Genomic DNA, 16,014 nt, shown 5'->3' with positions numbered 1-16,014 from the left:
ATGTTAGAGTTAATATAACAATTGAAGTAAATAATAAAATACATAATCCCGACATGAGTAGCAGTATCGCAGTACTTAGGTTAGAAGTTACAAGGATATAGCAAGATCTTGATTTCTCACTTGAGTTATGTAATCGTTAAATTTGATTATCTAGTTAGGATTTAATCTTTAATCCCCGATTATGTGTAAAGAGAGAATCTTATAGCCAGCATTAAGCTCCTTTAAAGGTTTACGGTGCGATGGATTAATTTACTGCTATTGGTAACGGATATCCTATGTTCAATCAAAAACATTGATTTTCTAAATAATTTTAACTTTGTTGTGGACTGTTAAATATTTTCAAGATTTTTTCAAAATTATATTTTTCAAAAAAAATAATGGATTATTGAATGTTCCGATCCATAAGTTAAATAAGTCAAATAATTTGAGTGCGCAAATAATCATTTTCTGTTAATTTATTTAACGATTTTAAAAACTAAATTTGATTATATTTTCAAAACTAAAGAACTCACACAAAAGTTGATAAAAATTAAAATAAGTGAAAACTTAATTAAATAATCAACAAGACATGCATAAGCAAATATTAGATATTTGTGAAAATAAGTTTATAAATCATAAATGTTTCGGATATTAACAGTTAAAGATTCTGTTTTTCTAGACTTTTTTGTCTGTGTTAGATGAAAAGTACATGAAATTATTAAAAGTTTTGAGAGGAGAATTTCACATTTAAGAAGCTTAAAAGACGACAAGTGGTCCCTAATAAACAAAAGAGGACAACACACTTTAGTTTTCACACCAGCGGGTAAAAACTATTATTAAATGCTGATTGCTGATCAAGCATTTATTTGTACGTGCAATAGGACAAAAAGGTCATTATGGTACTTGAAAAAATAAAATGAAAAATGAAAAAAAAAAAACAAGTTACAGAGACATTTGTTAGATCCATGCTTAACGTACAGAGTAGGAGCCTCAGGTTGGCTTGGGACCACCAATTTACATCTCCCATCTACCAAACTTACTAGAATATATCAATCATATGTCCCTCTGTATACAACGGCCCAGCATGATCTCTATGCATATACTACCTTCACTGCTGGTTGACTAATTTGAGGAGATTAAAAAAAGAAATTAATTAGTTATTTATAATAAATATGTATTGTCTTTCCTAAAATATCATTGCTAATTAAGTATATTGGTTAGAACTACTATTATTAGAATGACTATTTTGAAAAAAAAAATGTATAAATGTGAGAGACAAAGTGGATTGGGGTCTTATATTTAGGATCAAAATAAAAGTCAAACAAGGTTTATATTAAGGACCGGAGGTAGTACTGCCGAAACTAAATACTCCTCTATCCTTAATATAAGATGTATTTAATTAATTTAATTAGATTAAAAAATCAGATAAATCAGTTTAATTATAAAAAATATGATATATTTTTACCAAAACACCATAATCATTTTTTTATAATACCCTTTCATTTCCTACTTGATTATGGTCAAGAAAGTATCAATAAAGATAATTTAAAAGCATTAATAATATGATAAATAGGTCTTATATTTAAAATCAAAATCAGTTCAATAATTTTTTATATTAAAGACCTGAGAAGTATAACAACTATATAAAGGATTTATTTTGATTTTAAATATAAAATCTTGATTCCCATAGTTTTTAAAATTTATAATTTTTTTTGGCTATGTATGGCTATCCTCTTATTAGAAACAATTCTACTCGAGGCATTATCAAGCACTAAATATGGACATTTCTTCCAATAGAGATTTGAACCTTGATTCTTCATGTTGTGAGGGAGTAGCTTATTATACTAGACCCAACCCCATCACATTATGAAGGACTACCCTATTCTACTAGACCCAACCCACATTGAAAATTTTATAATTTTTATCCAAAATATCCATATTTATTGACATATTTGGGGCTCCCAATTAGGGAATGATTCCAAAGGGTAGTTTAGAAAACTAAGACGCGTTTATTAAAAAATAACTAAGTTCACTATCTTAATTGACTATACATATTGAAGTGGTTTTTATTGAAAGATAGTTTTCAAATTTAGTATAATTAAGAGGATATTTTAGAAAAATTATATTTTTTTTATATATGTCTAATTTAACTAATTTTATTAATCTCTGTAAATTAGTTATTTGGTTTCTATATTTAAAACTAGAGAGAGGATAAATTTTGGTGTTCTTAGACTATTTTTAAAATCTAAACAGTAATTAATACAGTTTTTTCAAAGAAAACCCTGAAGAATAGTTATTTAATGAGTGGTATTTGTGGAAAGATGAGAAAATTGTAGAGACATCAGTTAGTTTTTTTCAAGGGAAAATTAGGGAGAGGAACCTAATGGCAATAATATTTACGGGAAAAAATCTTAAAAATTGTATTTATGCAGAAGGACTAAATACTAAAATATAAATTTGAAATTACCAATTTTTCCTTAACAAAATCCCATATATTATGTCTCACCACATCCTATAAATTTCTTTTTTTTTATAACAAAATCATTAAAATTTATTTAAATTATTCAAACTAATTAGAATTACAAAGTTACGAAACATTATAACTAATTAAATTCAATTCAATTAATAAGTAACACTAATTAATTTATTCGTCCATCCTTTTTAAAACAATAAACTCTTTTTTTGGGTCCTAAATAATGAGCCGATCAAAATCATATGGTTGAATTAAAAATTTAAAAAAGTGATATCATAATAAATAATATATAACTTATTCATATTAATAAGAAATACAAAATATCATGTAGGTTTAAACTTGAATTTTCTTACTCAAACTCAATGTTTTAAGAACCGGACCCGGACCGGACGGTCGAACCGGTTGAACCGTGACCCGGACTCGTTAACGGCTCGGTTTGGACCAAAAAACCGTTCATATAGTTGAGCGGATTGGATCGGAGTTGAGCCGTTATTAAGCCGGAAACCGGAGTTGGACCGGGAACCGGAACGGTTTCAGAAAACCGGACGGTTTTTTAGCCTGACTGAAAAAATACTAAAAATTTAAAAAAAATAGAAGAAAAAAATAAAAAAATTGATCCCCTTAAATATCCTAATATATTTTTAGACTATTTATAACCATAGAGTATTATTTCATTGAAAATTTCATATATTGTGGTGTTAAAATCGTAAGTCGCTAGTTTTTTTTGTTTTGATATTTGGTCTATCGTTTAAAAAATATTTTGATTTGAATGAATTGATAATTTGTAATATCATTTAATATTTTAAACATACATAAATTTAAATATATAAGGTTTTAGTCCATTTTCAATGATTTCATTATAATTTTAGATTATTTAAATGCATTTCTAAATTATTTAATAATTTGATATTTTTCATATATACTAATTATATGTATATAATATTGTTTTAAATTAATTATTGCATCACCGGTCTGACCAAACGGTCCGACCGATCCGACCGATTGAACCATGACCCGTTGATCTTTCCGGTTCGACTTCCGGTCCGGCTTTTAAAACATTGCTCAAACTATTATAACTACTTTTATTATGACAGATATTTATTGATATAATGAATTTCTTATGTCATTTTTTATTTTAAATTTTATTAAGTAAGAGGATTCAACTTATTCAAATAAAATAATAGCATGATAGGGATAAGTAAAAATATGGAATAATTTTTTTTCCTATGAATCGTAGAACTTTACTGTCCTACAAAAATTATTAATTAAAAATAATAGAAAAATGAATTAACTAGTGTTGGCTATTAATTTAATTAATTAGAATCTGTGTCTCACTTTGAAATTTAAATTAGTTTGAATTAATTCAAATAAATGGTAATTATTCTACTAAATGGTATGAAAATTATAGGAGGTGGTAAGAGAATATAGGAGTTGTGGTGTGAATAGGGGTTATTTCAGTTTTTTTAAGTTTATATTTTAATATCTGGTCCTTTTAAATAATTAAGGTTTTTAAGATCTTTTCTAATAAATATCATTCCCACCTGGTCCTTCTCTCTAATTTTTCCTTTTTTCAGTTCGTATAAAATAGGAAAATTTGTGTTATACTAGCAGAAAGGAATGGAGGGAGTATATCATACGATCATATCCATTACTATTAAGTCAAATTTAAATAAGTTATCAGATTAAATTGAAAGTAATTTTTCCAATACACATTAGGCATTGTTCGTTTCTTGTTGATATATTGACCTTGCATATATGGGAAAAAATAACATATGAAAAGATGTTTGGAAACTCTAAAAAAATACTTTTTAAAAGTGTTTTTATGTAAATCGAAACAAATTTTTTTTATATACTTATTTTAGTATATCATAAAATTATTTTTAAAATAATAATTTAGTTTTCATTCAAACATCTTCTAAGTCAAATCAAATCCACTAATTAGGCAAATAAATTATTGTTTACGAGACAAATTAGCGTTGAGACTTATTTTGTGCGAATGCAGAAATTGATTACCAGGACTGAGGAGCTTGATGGACCCAAAAATTTTGCAAGAATGATATAAATATATATTTGCTAAAAAAGGATATAAATATATATAATTCAGATATAAATATTATTATTGTTATTAAAATTGTGAATTTAACTATAATTATTTTATACAAGCTAAGTTTCGATATTTAGGAAACCTGAAATGGGGCCACTTAAGTTATGTGGAAATTTTTGAACACAAGAATTAAAAAATAATAAGTTTTTAATTACCTAGAATAGAATAATCACTTAAAATAACAAAACAAATTACTTAATGGCACCAAATGACTAAACATCTCTATTAAATCTTCCCCAAGTATGTGGTTATAAATTCGAACCATCTATAAAGAATGCTAAATGCATGAGTTAAGATTAAAAAAATTTAGGAAACACTCCACATTAGTCACTCCCGTACCAAAAACCGGAACTATATAATTACTTATTTGTAAGAAAAAATACGTGTTTTTTTCTACAGTAGTCATTTTGCACGGCAAACTACTTTCTTCATGAACAACATCTTAATAGGAGATTTTAAGAAAAATTATAAATTTTAAAAAGTAAAATAAATTGAGATTTTATATTTAAAAACAAAACCAACTTATCTCCTAACTCTTATATTTAAATATAGATGTGCAAAAACCTAGTAACCCGGTTCAATTCAAGGTGGCCTGATTAAAACCAAATAAGCAAACTGGTAAAAGCAGACCAAATTGAACTAGACTAGCTAGTCAGGCTGGACAAGTTTTGAGACCAAGTAGTTAGACCTCCTTAATTGGTCTAGTATGGTCTAAGTGATTTTTTTTTTTCAAAAAAAACATTTTGTAACTAGAATGTTGTTTTTTTATGGGAAAATGACCAGAAAATTACTGTTGAAATTTGAAATGACAAAATGGGCATGCAAATAATTGAAATCACCAAATGGGCCTGAGGTATGAATCTAGAATTATTACAATTCGGTGGAAAGACTAAAACACCCCTAAATATCTGTGAACTCATGAGTTGAAACAAGACACGCAAGAGAGAGAGTGGAGAAGAGGAAGCTGGAGCAAGAGTGAAAAACTGAAAAGAAGAAAAAGGTAAGCAATTTTTCTGTTAAAAGGCCACTATCGTACTCCTCCAACTATCACCACTCTGCAAACCTAATTTATTACGGTGGATTTTGCTTGTGGGCAAGTTGGTTTGTAGTAAAAGAGAGGTTGAATGTGGGTATTACGTAAGAGAGTTGAGATTAATGATGGGTTTGGGTTCTTAACTCGCTTTGCTGCTGCATACTCGAATGGGAATGGGCTTATGAGTGTAGAGGGTTTAGATGAAGAATTTGACTGGTATGAGAGAGTGATGCATCGGAAATGGAAAAATGGTGGCAACTGATAATGTGGGTATGGAGTTTGAGGGCAAACAATAAGTAGGACGTGGTCAGTGCTGTTAAATTCATTAGTGGAATTGTCAAATCCTATATTTAAGTTGTCAATGGACGAAGTGGGTGTGTGCATTTTTTGGGTGTTTCGGAAAGTAAATGAAATTGATTATTGGGGAACTAAAATACTGATTTATGCTTCTTTGCTGCAGGTTAGCAAGTTTTGATAACATCTAACATTGGGTCTAATATTGAGGGTAATTTTTTGGTGTGAATGGAATGACTTTTGAACCCTTCTTAATTTTTTTGAAGAAGGGTTGATAACTAGGCTATCTTTTTTGTAAATGATGTTAATTGGATAGGATATGCTTTGTAATTTAAATGACAAGAAAACATTAGGTGGTAGTTTAATGTTAATGTTAACTTGTCATTTGAATATAAGTTATATAGCTTCTGTCATATGCTTACTGGTTTTTGGTAAATATTGTCACTTCAGTGGTCAATTCCATTATACATGTAATAAAGTCTGAATGTTAATGTAAACATATTATGCTGCTTTTCAGGTATACTTGTATGTTATTTTGTCAACATATTTTATCATTTGTTTAATTCTCCCAAGGGAGATGGTGGAAGTTGCCAATAGGCATGACTAGAGTGGTTAATTTGATTACAAATGTTATTATTCACATTACAAATATTGTCATTATCATTACCGGGATAGTGAAATTGGCTGAAAATATATTACTTGGATTTGAAAGAAATGAGTTGCAAATAGCAATAGCGAGATGGTAACTCTCATTACGAAAATTGTGATTCACATTACAAATATTATAATTATCATTACCGGGGTAGTGAAATTGGCTGAAAATATGTTACTTGAGTTTGAAAGAAACGAGTTGCGAATGGCAATAGTGAGATGGTAACTCTCATTACGAAAGTTGTAACTCACATTACAAATGTTGTGATTATCGTTACCGGGGTAGTGAAATTGGCTGAAATTAGATGTTACTTGGATTTGAAAGAAACGAGTTGAAATGACAATAGTGAGATGGTAACTCTCATTACGAAAGTTGTAATTCACATTACAAATGTTGTGATTATCATTACCAGAATAATGAAATTGGCTGAAAATAAATGTTATTTAGGTTTGAAAGAAACAAGTCACAAATGGCAATAGTGAGATGGTAACTCTCATTATGAAAGTTGTAATTTACATTACAAATGTTGTGATTATCATTACCGAGATAGTGAAATTGGCTCCAAATATATTTTACTTGGGTTTGAAAGAAACAAGTTGCAAATGGTACAAAAGTAGTCACTTTCATTACGAATATTGTTAATCCCATTACTTGTGTAGTGAAATTGGGTCCAAGTAGATGTAATTTGGAGCACAAATAATCGAGTTCCGAATGCCATCACAGAAGTGGCAACTTTCATTATGCATGTTATAATTACAATTACTTGTTTAGTAAAATTATCCCAAAAAAGATTTAAATTAGGCCTACAAATATCATAACATACAACCTACAACCATAAGTCAAATATCTTGACAGTATCTGGACATTGCTTTCACAAGTACTAATTGCTTAATCTACTAATCTTTACTACTATCACAGATGTCATCTTTTGGTCAGTGTGGTGGCTTCATTTGATAAAAACAAGTTCAATGTTTCGTCACGTTTTGAATTGAGGCTATGATTCACTAGTCACCACATGAAAGCATAATTCAGTAACTTAAAACTGATTTTTCAGTTTCTATTTTGAGCTTACAGGCTATAAAACAATCTGATTCAAACAGCACAACCATGATTCACCACTTAGAGACATAAATCATTATGTCTATATCAGTTTTTAATCTCTAGCTCTTCAATCTTTAAACCAGCAGATTTAAAAGAAAAAAAGGAAAATCAGTTTTATGCCTCGATAATTTAGTTCCACTAGCATCAATTCACAAGCAATGACCCACATACTCACACACATACAATTATTTTACAAGTATAGAATCAGCTTTTAACCTTCAAAACATTTCAAGTAGATATAATATATAATCTGTAAATTATTTTCACTTTCAGAACATGCTAATATATAATTTAGATTCATTAAATAGTCTCTGAACACCACCGTATTAGCTTTTGAATTTCCAAAACTTGAATCCCGCAACGTCAAGCATCAACCTCCCCAGCAGCAAAGAACACACACATGCTTGTAAGATGATATATCATAGCAAAGATAAACAAATTCCCATGATTTTGACAACTCAGAGAACTTCAAGAATATTGATTTCAGAATCTGTAGACATCCTTTATTCATTTAGCATCAGAAAACACAGTCCCCAAATGACAACTGATTAAACCCCCTTCTGAAATTTAAAAAAACTCGATCTTTCACCCATACCAAAATCATAAACACACACATATATTATATAACATTACAGCAGCACAACAGTCAGAGGAAAATCTAATTAGGCAGTGACTATGATTCAGAGGAAGGGAACAACTCGAATAATACGTACACACACAGAAGCAGCAACCCCTTCTTCAAACTTCACAATTCAAAGCAGTCCAAGCACCGATTAATATAGCTATAAGTTTTAATCTACCTTTAAATTCCATTTTAAACTTTTACCATTGCTTCCCCCACTTTAGAACCAAGATTCGCCGTTTTTCCCAAATAAAACCACTCTAATAAGAGAAGTAGAAGACGGAGAGATTTTAACATAATGGTGATAGTTGAAGGAGTACGATACTATCATTTTAACAGAAAATTTGCTTACCTTTTTCTTCTTTTCAGATTTTCACTCTTGCCTCAGCTTCCTCTTCTCCACTCTCTCTCTCTTCTGCGTGTCTTGTTTCAGCTCATGAGTTCACAGATATTCAGGGGTGTTTTAGTCTTTCCACCAAATTGTAATAATTCCATATTCATACCTCAGGCCTATTTGGTGATTTCAGTTATTTGCATGCCCATTTTGTCATTTCAAATTTCAACAATCATTTTTTGGTCATTTTCCCTTTTTTTATTGTTATTTAATATTGTTAGAAATTCTTATAGATTTATGATTAAGTCTTAATGTTTTGAAATGATTTTTATGTGATTATAAGCATTTTTGTTGTGCTAATTGTGTTTATTAGTATAAAATCTTAATTCTCATAAAGGGAAAAAAAACGATATTAAAATCCTGGACCACCTGAGGTTGTGCTGGATTGGATTTGGCCCACTAAAAATGAAATACCTTTTTTTTTTTAAAAAAAAAAAGGGTTTTGTAGGGTAGGGTAGCTGTCCGCACTCTAGATAGTTTGTCCCCGATTGAAAAACTTCCCACCTCTATAGTCGGGCTCCTTTAATTTTATTTATTTTTATAACATAAAGAAGGTTTGAAATCATCTTAATTTTGATGTAACTAGACTTCCAAAAATTGATAATATAGATTAGAGAAATAGTGTACGTGAAAATAATTAATAAGAAAGTTGCACGTGGAAAGGTAAGAAGGTGAGGCTTAGATAGGAGGATGTGGACAAATAGAATAAGAATGAAAATGAAGGTTTGGTTTAGCTTTTTTATATAACTTGGCTTTAAAATGTGGTCATCTGGACGGCGTAAGGTAAGGTGACCTCAACAATATAGTATAGTCAAGATCTACTTGATCATTTGAGCTCAATCTCTAAGTAAAGTTCAATTTTACTATTAAAATTATATAAAATTATGTGCAATTTAAATGTTAATAATATATTTCGGATTTTGACAAAGACTATATGATTTTGTCTATTTTTGAAATTTATGTGGAATTATCTGAAATGTAGAGCAGATTATATAAGTATATCATGAATGTCATAAAAATTGTAAATACGTCTCTTTTCTGTTTTTCAAAAGTACAAAATGTTTTAGAAGACAAACCGATTTAAATTTAACAAAAGTAAAAATTATGCATAATTATTATTTTTTTCTTTAAATAATTTTTGAAACATAAATTTAAAAATTATTGTTAATATACTCTCATATTAAATATTGTGTAAAATTCAAAAATTAAACAACTATCTTTGCATCATTTGAGCAAATTAAAATTATATGTGTAACTTATTCTTAAATTTTCTAATGTATCTATATTTTATTGTTTAAACTACAAACAATAAAATATATTAAAAAATTAGTTAAGTTAATTATTCATAATAAATAAGTGTTATATTTCCTAAAATATTTTTACTAATAATGGGTAGTAGTTAGAAGTATCATTTGATAAAACTTTTAACATGTGAAACTACCATAATGATTATTTTTTTTTTTTAAAAAAAGATAAATATAAGAAATAAAATGAATTGAAATATTATATTTAGGATTAAATTAAATATTAAACTAGCTCATGGAAAGTAGTATATATGTGTCTGTATATATACATATATAGTATAGTGCTTGCCAAGCACGGTTGTGCCGTCGTGGCCCGTAGGTCACCTCAAGCAACAGAAAATCAACGGCTCAACGGCCTGCGCCGCGCCCGTCAGAAGCTCAAAACGCAAAGTACACACGCAAATAGTCGTAGGTCTCTTCCAACTGCTGAAGCAGAAACGCAGATACAGAGTGTCGTCTACTTCCATTTGAGGAACACATACACTTTGTAAACTTTTCTATAAACCAAAAAACGCCACCTTTCTATCTATCCTTAATTCAACTGCCAGCCTAACTACCTCTTTTTAATTACAATGGGGTCCATTTACCTTATCCCCTCCTATTATCACCAATCCACACCCTCCCCCACCTCTCCCTTCTTTTTATCCCTATCACATCATGAACCATCCAATTACTATCTAAGTCAAGCATCACCTTCTAATTTTGATGACGAAAAAAAATATTACTCCTTCCAATTACTAGTTTAGGGCATATGTAATTAATTTTTTGAAAATTCAAAAAATAATTAAATTAGTTATTTATTAGAAATGTATGTTGGTTAACAAGGCTAAGCTTCTTTTCTTGATCATGAATAAGAAGTAGATACTAAACTTATGTTTGGAGATGATAATAAAGTTACATATTTAATTTTCTAGCTAAGCTAGTTTTGGCTTGCGCCCCTAGATTTAAAAAGTACTTTGTGCCTTTTTGAATAATGATTCTATCGATCTTAATTAGTTAAATTTTTTTTATTTATATTAAAGGGATATATGTGTTAGTTTTCTTAAAAATATTTTTATTAATGATTTGATTTGAAATTATTTCTTTATGAAAATTCTTTAAAATGTGCAATCTATATGGACAACTTGAGAAATAAAATATAAATTTAGGAGATAAAATATATTAAAATCTTATATTTAAGAACAAAATAAATTCTTATAACTAATTTTTATATTTAGGGTTATAAAGAATATATGTTAATTTGGATTTGAGATCGGTGGGTTGTGGGAGTTGAGCTCTCCTAAGTCCCAACATAATTTTAAATATTTTTGGGATAAACGTTGAGTACTTGATACTACTAATTAAATTAAATTTTTTAATCACAAATTTTGAACTTGACATTACTTTAAAAGGCATTAAATTCTTTCTATTTGATTTAATCATTGTTACCAATTCAGCTTCCATATTTTTTTATACTAAAAAGAAGTCGCATATAAGAATTAGGATTTATTGTTGAAATTCATCTAGAACCTGACCCTATTTCACAGGAACTCTAGCATTTTGTTTTTCATTTTGGATAAACATTGAATATTCAATAATACCAACTACTTCAAATTTTAAAAATAAATTTGCGTCCTTATTATAGGTCATTTGCAGGAAAAAGTTTTGGTTCTAGATGTAAATCACTTATAGGATATTTAAAAATCGTTGTCAAATTTTATCTTTATTTAATTCTCATTGAAAAGAGATAAAGAGAAGAGAAATATGAGAATGATTTATAAATACATAGAAAGAAAAACTTTTAATTTTTTCAATTTAATGTGTCTCTTTATATGTGAGAATGTGTTACAAGTTACTTATAATGAGAATCATAGTGGGAACTCTCTCAATCTAATTTCTTATATCCACAAATTTCAAACTCAAGAAATTAGTTCAAAAGTTAATAACTCATTTCTATTCAATCTAAAATAATTTTTAGCAACTCAATCATTGTTAGCAACTCAGCTTGTGTGCTTCTCCTATCCAGACACATATCCAATTAGTATTTATCAAGAAAATGAAATGGATAAACCCATGTGTCTTGTTGCTACGCCTCAAAATTCTTATTCTTTCTCCAACCAAACACTTGCATGTGAATGCTTCTGTTTGGGCCAACTTTTGTTTAGTTGTTGGTGTTATTATTTTATCAGCTGAATATATTTAATTTGTGGTGCTATGTGTTGACAATTATTAAATTTTTTTTTTGGCTAAGAATATTATAAAGTCATAGCATCTTATATATGTACCTATCACTTGGATCAGACCTCGTGGCATGGCATCTGTCTTATTTATGACCCTATTCATAATTATTTGGCTTAGTTGTTTTCAACCACAACATATATAGAACATTTATATTTCATGCCACTTGTTCTTTGATTGTTTTATTTAGTCCCTTCTTTGCTACTTGAATTTATAATAATAAAAAAAACTTTCTTTGAGAAAAAATAAATAGCTGATTTTGAAATATCATGACAATCATTTGATGCTTTCCTAAACATTATATAATTCTCATACGAAGTCTTTTTTTTTTTTGGCAAAAAAAGAAAGCCTATTTTTAATTAAATTCAGTGGTGACTTATACTGAAAAACTAATAAATCTGCGACTAAACTCTGATTAATATGGTAGAATTCCATCGCTAATTAATTTGGGATGGTTTTTTGTTTTGTAATGAAATTTACAAATTCCGTTATTAATTCAATGATTTAGTATGAAGGACTAAACGTGTATTTTATTGCAAAATGATTGTTTTAATGGTCTTCAATATGAAACCAAATATGCACATAAATTTGCCGATTTAGTTTAAAAAAGTTATTGACATGAAGCCTAAATTGCTCCAAAACGCCTAATTTTTTTTCTTTTTCATTTATAATTGTTGGATTAAAGTATGTGACATCATTTATGAGGTTGAATATTTTTTCTATGTGTATGCTGAATTTAATATATGAATGAATACTATTTTAATTTATACACGATTATTAATAATTATGAACTTAATGAATGACCAAGATAATTAATTTTTTTTGCTGGAGCAAGATAATTTATTAATCGCTCGTTTTGAGTTTATGAATGGTATTATGTATATTTATTTTTAATATTTTATAACTTCAGTCTTTAATATAAGAGCTAGATAACTGATATAAGACAATTAGTTATTTATAACAAATATATGTTGTCTTTCTTACTAAACTACCATATTTAATCATTTGTCTTAGCATTATCTCTTGGTAAAAACCCTTGACAACTAGAAAGGATATTTTAGAGAAAAACTATAAATTTGGGAAAAAAAAATTAATGTCTTATATTTAAAACCAAATTGAACTTTTAGCTAGCTCTTATATTAAGACTATGAGGTAATATATTGATCCGAAATTACTTGCTTGCTAGCTCTTTATGGACAAATCTAAAGATAGAAGGGACAACGTTGGAAAGAGAGGCAATGTTGTTGGAAACAAAGATTCAATCTTGTGAGACACAAAAGTGGTTGGGAACCATAAAAAGAGTTTGATGCTATCGTATGATTATTATTACTTTTTTTTTGCAGGGGACATATACTTATTTTACAGCCTAGCTATCTATCCATCTAGTTGAGACAGTGAGGCATCTCACTTTGTTCATCATCATTCCCACTTTTTTTTTTTTTTAACTTTACGATTTTTTTTTTGCCGCTACTATATTTGACATTGAGATTCGAATATTGTCGTATCCAAATGAAACAGTTCTCTCAATATGATGTTTTATCCACAATATTTCAATTCATGACTGTATTTAAGGATATTAAGTTCTTCTAATTATCATTAATCATCGTATAGTTTACATATAAATGGATTCTCAATCAAATTCACGTCTCATTTTCCATCTAAATTACAAAATCTAACCTTTTTGGGTTTAATATTAATCAGTGGTATCGATCATCCAAATCAATCAAGCTGAATATCAAGGAAATAAAGAACACATCAATGCCAAATATATACCAATGTATACAATTAAAAAAACACAACAATATCAAATATGGAGAGGGTCTTGTGACCAACACTAAAACTCTTTTAGAAAGTCTGCAATATGAGAAAAATAATCACTTCTATTAACTGTGGATACCCTAAATTCAACCAAACAAAAAATTTATAACTAGTTGTATTATATATTAATATATCAATTTTGATAAGTTCACCTAAAAGGTGTGTGTGTGGCCAGTGCGGGTTGAGTGGATGAGACCTAATATCTCTTAACGAAATTTCGAATTGGAACATTATAATTTTATAAATACATTGGGAGAGATTTACATTTAATTTAAAATTCAAATACAATTTAAATTTGGATTAATATATAGTACTTAATATCAAATGTCTCTGAAAAAAAAAAATCGGTGAATTCAACCTTCTCTTTGTTGGATCTAAGCAGTATTATTGTTATTATACTTGATCAAAGGGAGATGTCTATTTTTGGGGCGACAAAATAGATATCTCCCTTTGATCAAGTAAATAAATAGTTTATTTCAAAACAAAATCTTGTAGTTCATATATTAATATATATATATATATTATATTAGTATAATTATCTCCCACTTTCTATATTATAGTTAGACTGTGATGGGAAATCACTGACCACTAAAGGGCTGTAAGTTGGAGCTCCTATCAAATGAGTTTATGTGTAACTCAACCTATCATAAAACACACATATAGAACTAGGGCCTGATCTGTTATGTGTTTAATATTAAATCGCGACTAATGACTTAAAATTAAATAGAGATTAAATATTCCCATCAATTATAATTAATGCCAACCCACGTGATTATTAAATTTAACAAATTTACTCTAAGAACACCCCCATATATATATATATGTGTGTGTGTGTGTGTGTAATATGATGAAGAGCTCGTGCTAAAGCAAAGCAAGTGGAATGGGGTGTGAAGAATATGCAGAGAATGGAATTAAAGTTTGGAACATGTGAACTGATCCATATGTTGTATACCTTTTTAATCATATCATATGCTGTAAGATCCCGCCATGCGGGAATCATTGACCACACACACACACACACACACATGCCTTGCTTCCACATCAAGAATTGTATTAATTTATATTTAATATATTATATTGCTTTCATGTCTCATTCCTACATTGATCGAATCATAGTATGTTCATCAATATATGGCAAATACTTTAATCTCCTCCTTCTTCTTTTTCTTTGTTTGGCAAGGAATACTTTAATAACTTTTTAAATCCCATATGTGAATACACACACTAGTATCTTTTTCCTACTTTAATCATGGTATTGATTGTGAACAAACGAGTATGTTTTTTTTTCTTTCTTTTTTTTTTTAAAAAAGGTTAAATTACATAAAACTTCTCTGAACGAAAAAATAGTTGCAAATTACTTTCTTATCCTTTAAAACTTACCAGTAAACCATTTATTTTTTATGCATATATTCCCTTCAAACTTTGAGCAAAACTAATGCTACGTCCCGTCCTTAATCTCCTAAATTTTAATAATATTTTTTTTGAGAGAATTACAATCCAGTCCCATGCAAAAAAAATAATTACTAAAAGGTCTAATAATAACCTGAGTAGCCCGTAATGACAAGTTCTAGAGTAGAGAATAACAACTTTTGAAACTTGTTTTGTAATTTTTTTTTTTGCATGGGATCTCATTGTAATTCTTCTTATTTTTTTTTGGGTACAACTTAGAGTATCTTTAAATCTTTTTGGGTTTGGGACTAATATCTATTAGACCAGAAGTATTAAAGTACTTCCAACAAGTTTGCTTTAACAATTAAAGACGATAGTTTAGATAATTTAACACATATCCGTTATACAACTTGTATACATAAACGTAAAAGTTTAGGGAAAGTTTCAAAGATTGGAAACATTATTATTTATAGTTTAGAGAATTTTTATATAATTTAGATTTTAAAATTAAAAAGAAGAGATACATATATATGTGTCATTTATGATAGAATATGTGTGGTCCGTGTCAGATGAGAAGAGTAATTAAGTTCTGGTAACATATATCCTTAAGAGTCACGTGAACATATATGGTTGG

The sequence above is a fragment of the Neltuma alba genome, unplaced genomic scaffold (genome assembly GCF_004799145.2).
Source record: "Neltuma alba isolate B1F8T4 unplaced genomic scaffold, ASM479914v2 tig00010879_pilon, whole genome shotgun sequence".
NCBI classification, from domain to species: Eukaryota; Viridiplantae; Streptophyta; class Magnoliopsida; order Fabales; family Fabaceae; genus Neltuma; species Neltuma alba.
This window is presented reverse-complemented; position numbering follows the sequence as displayed.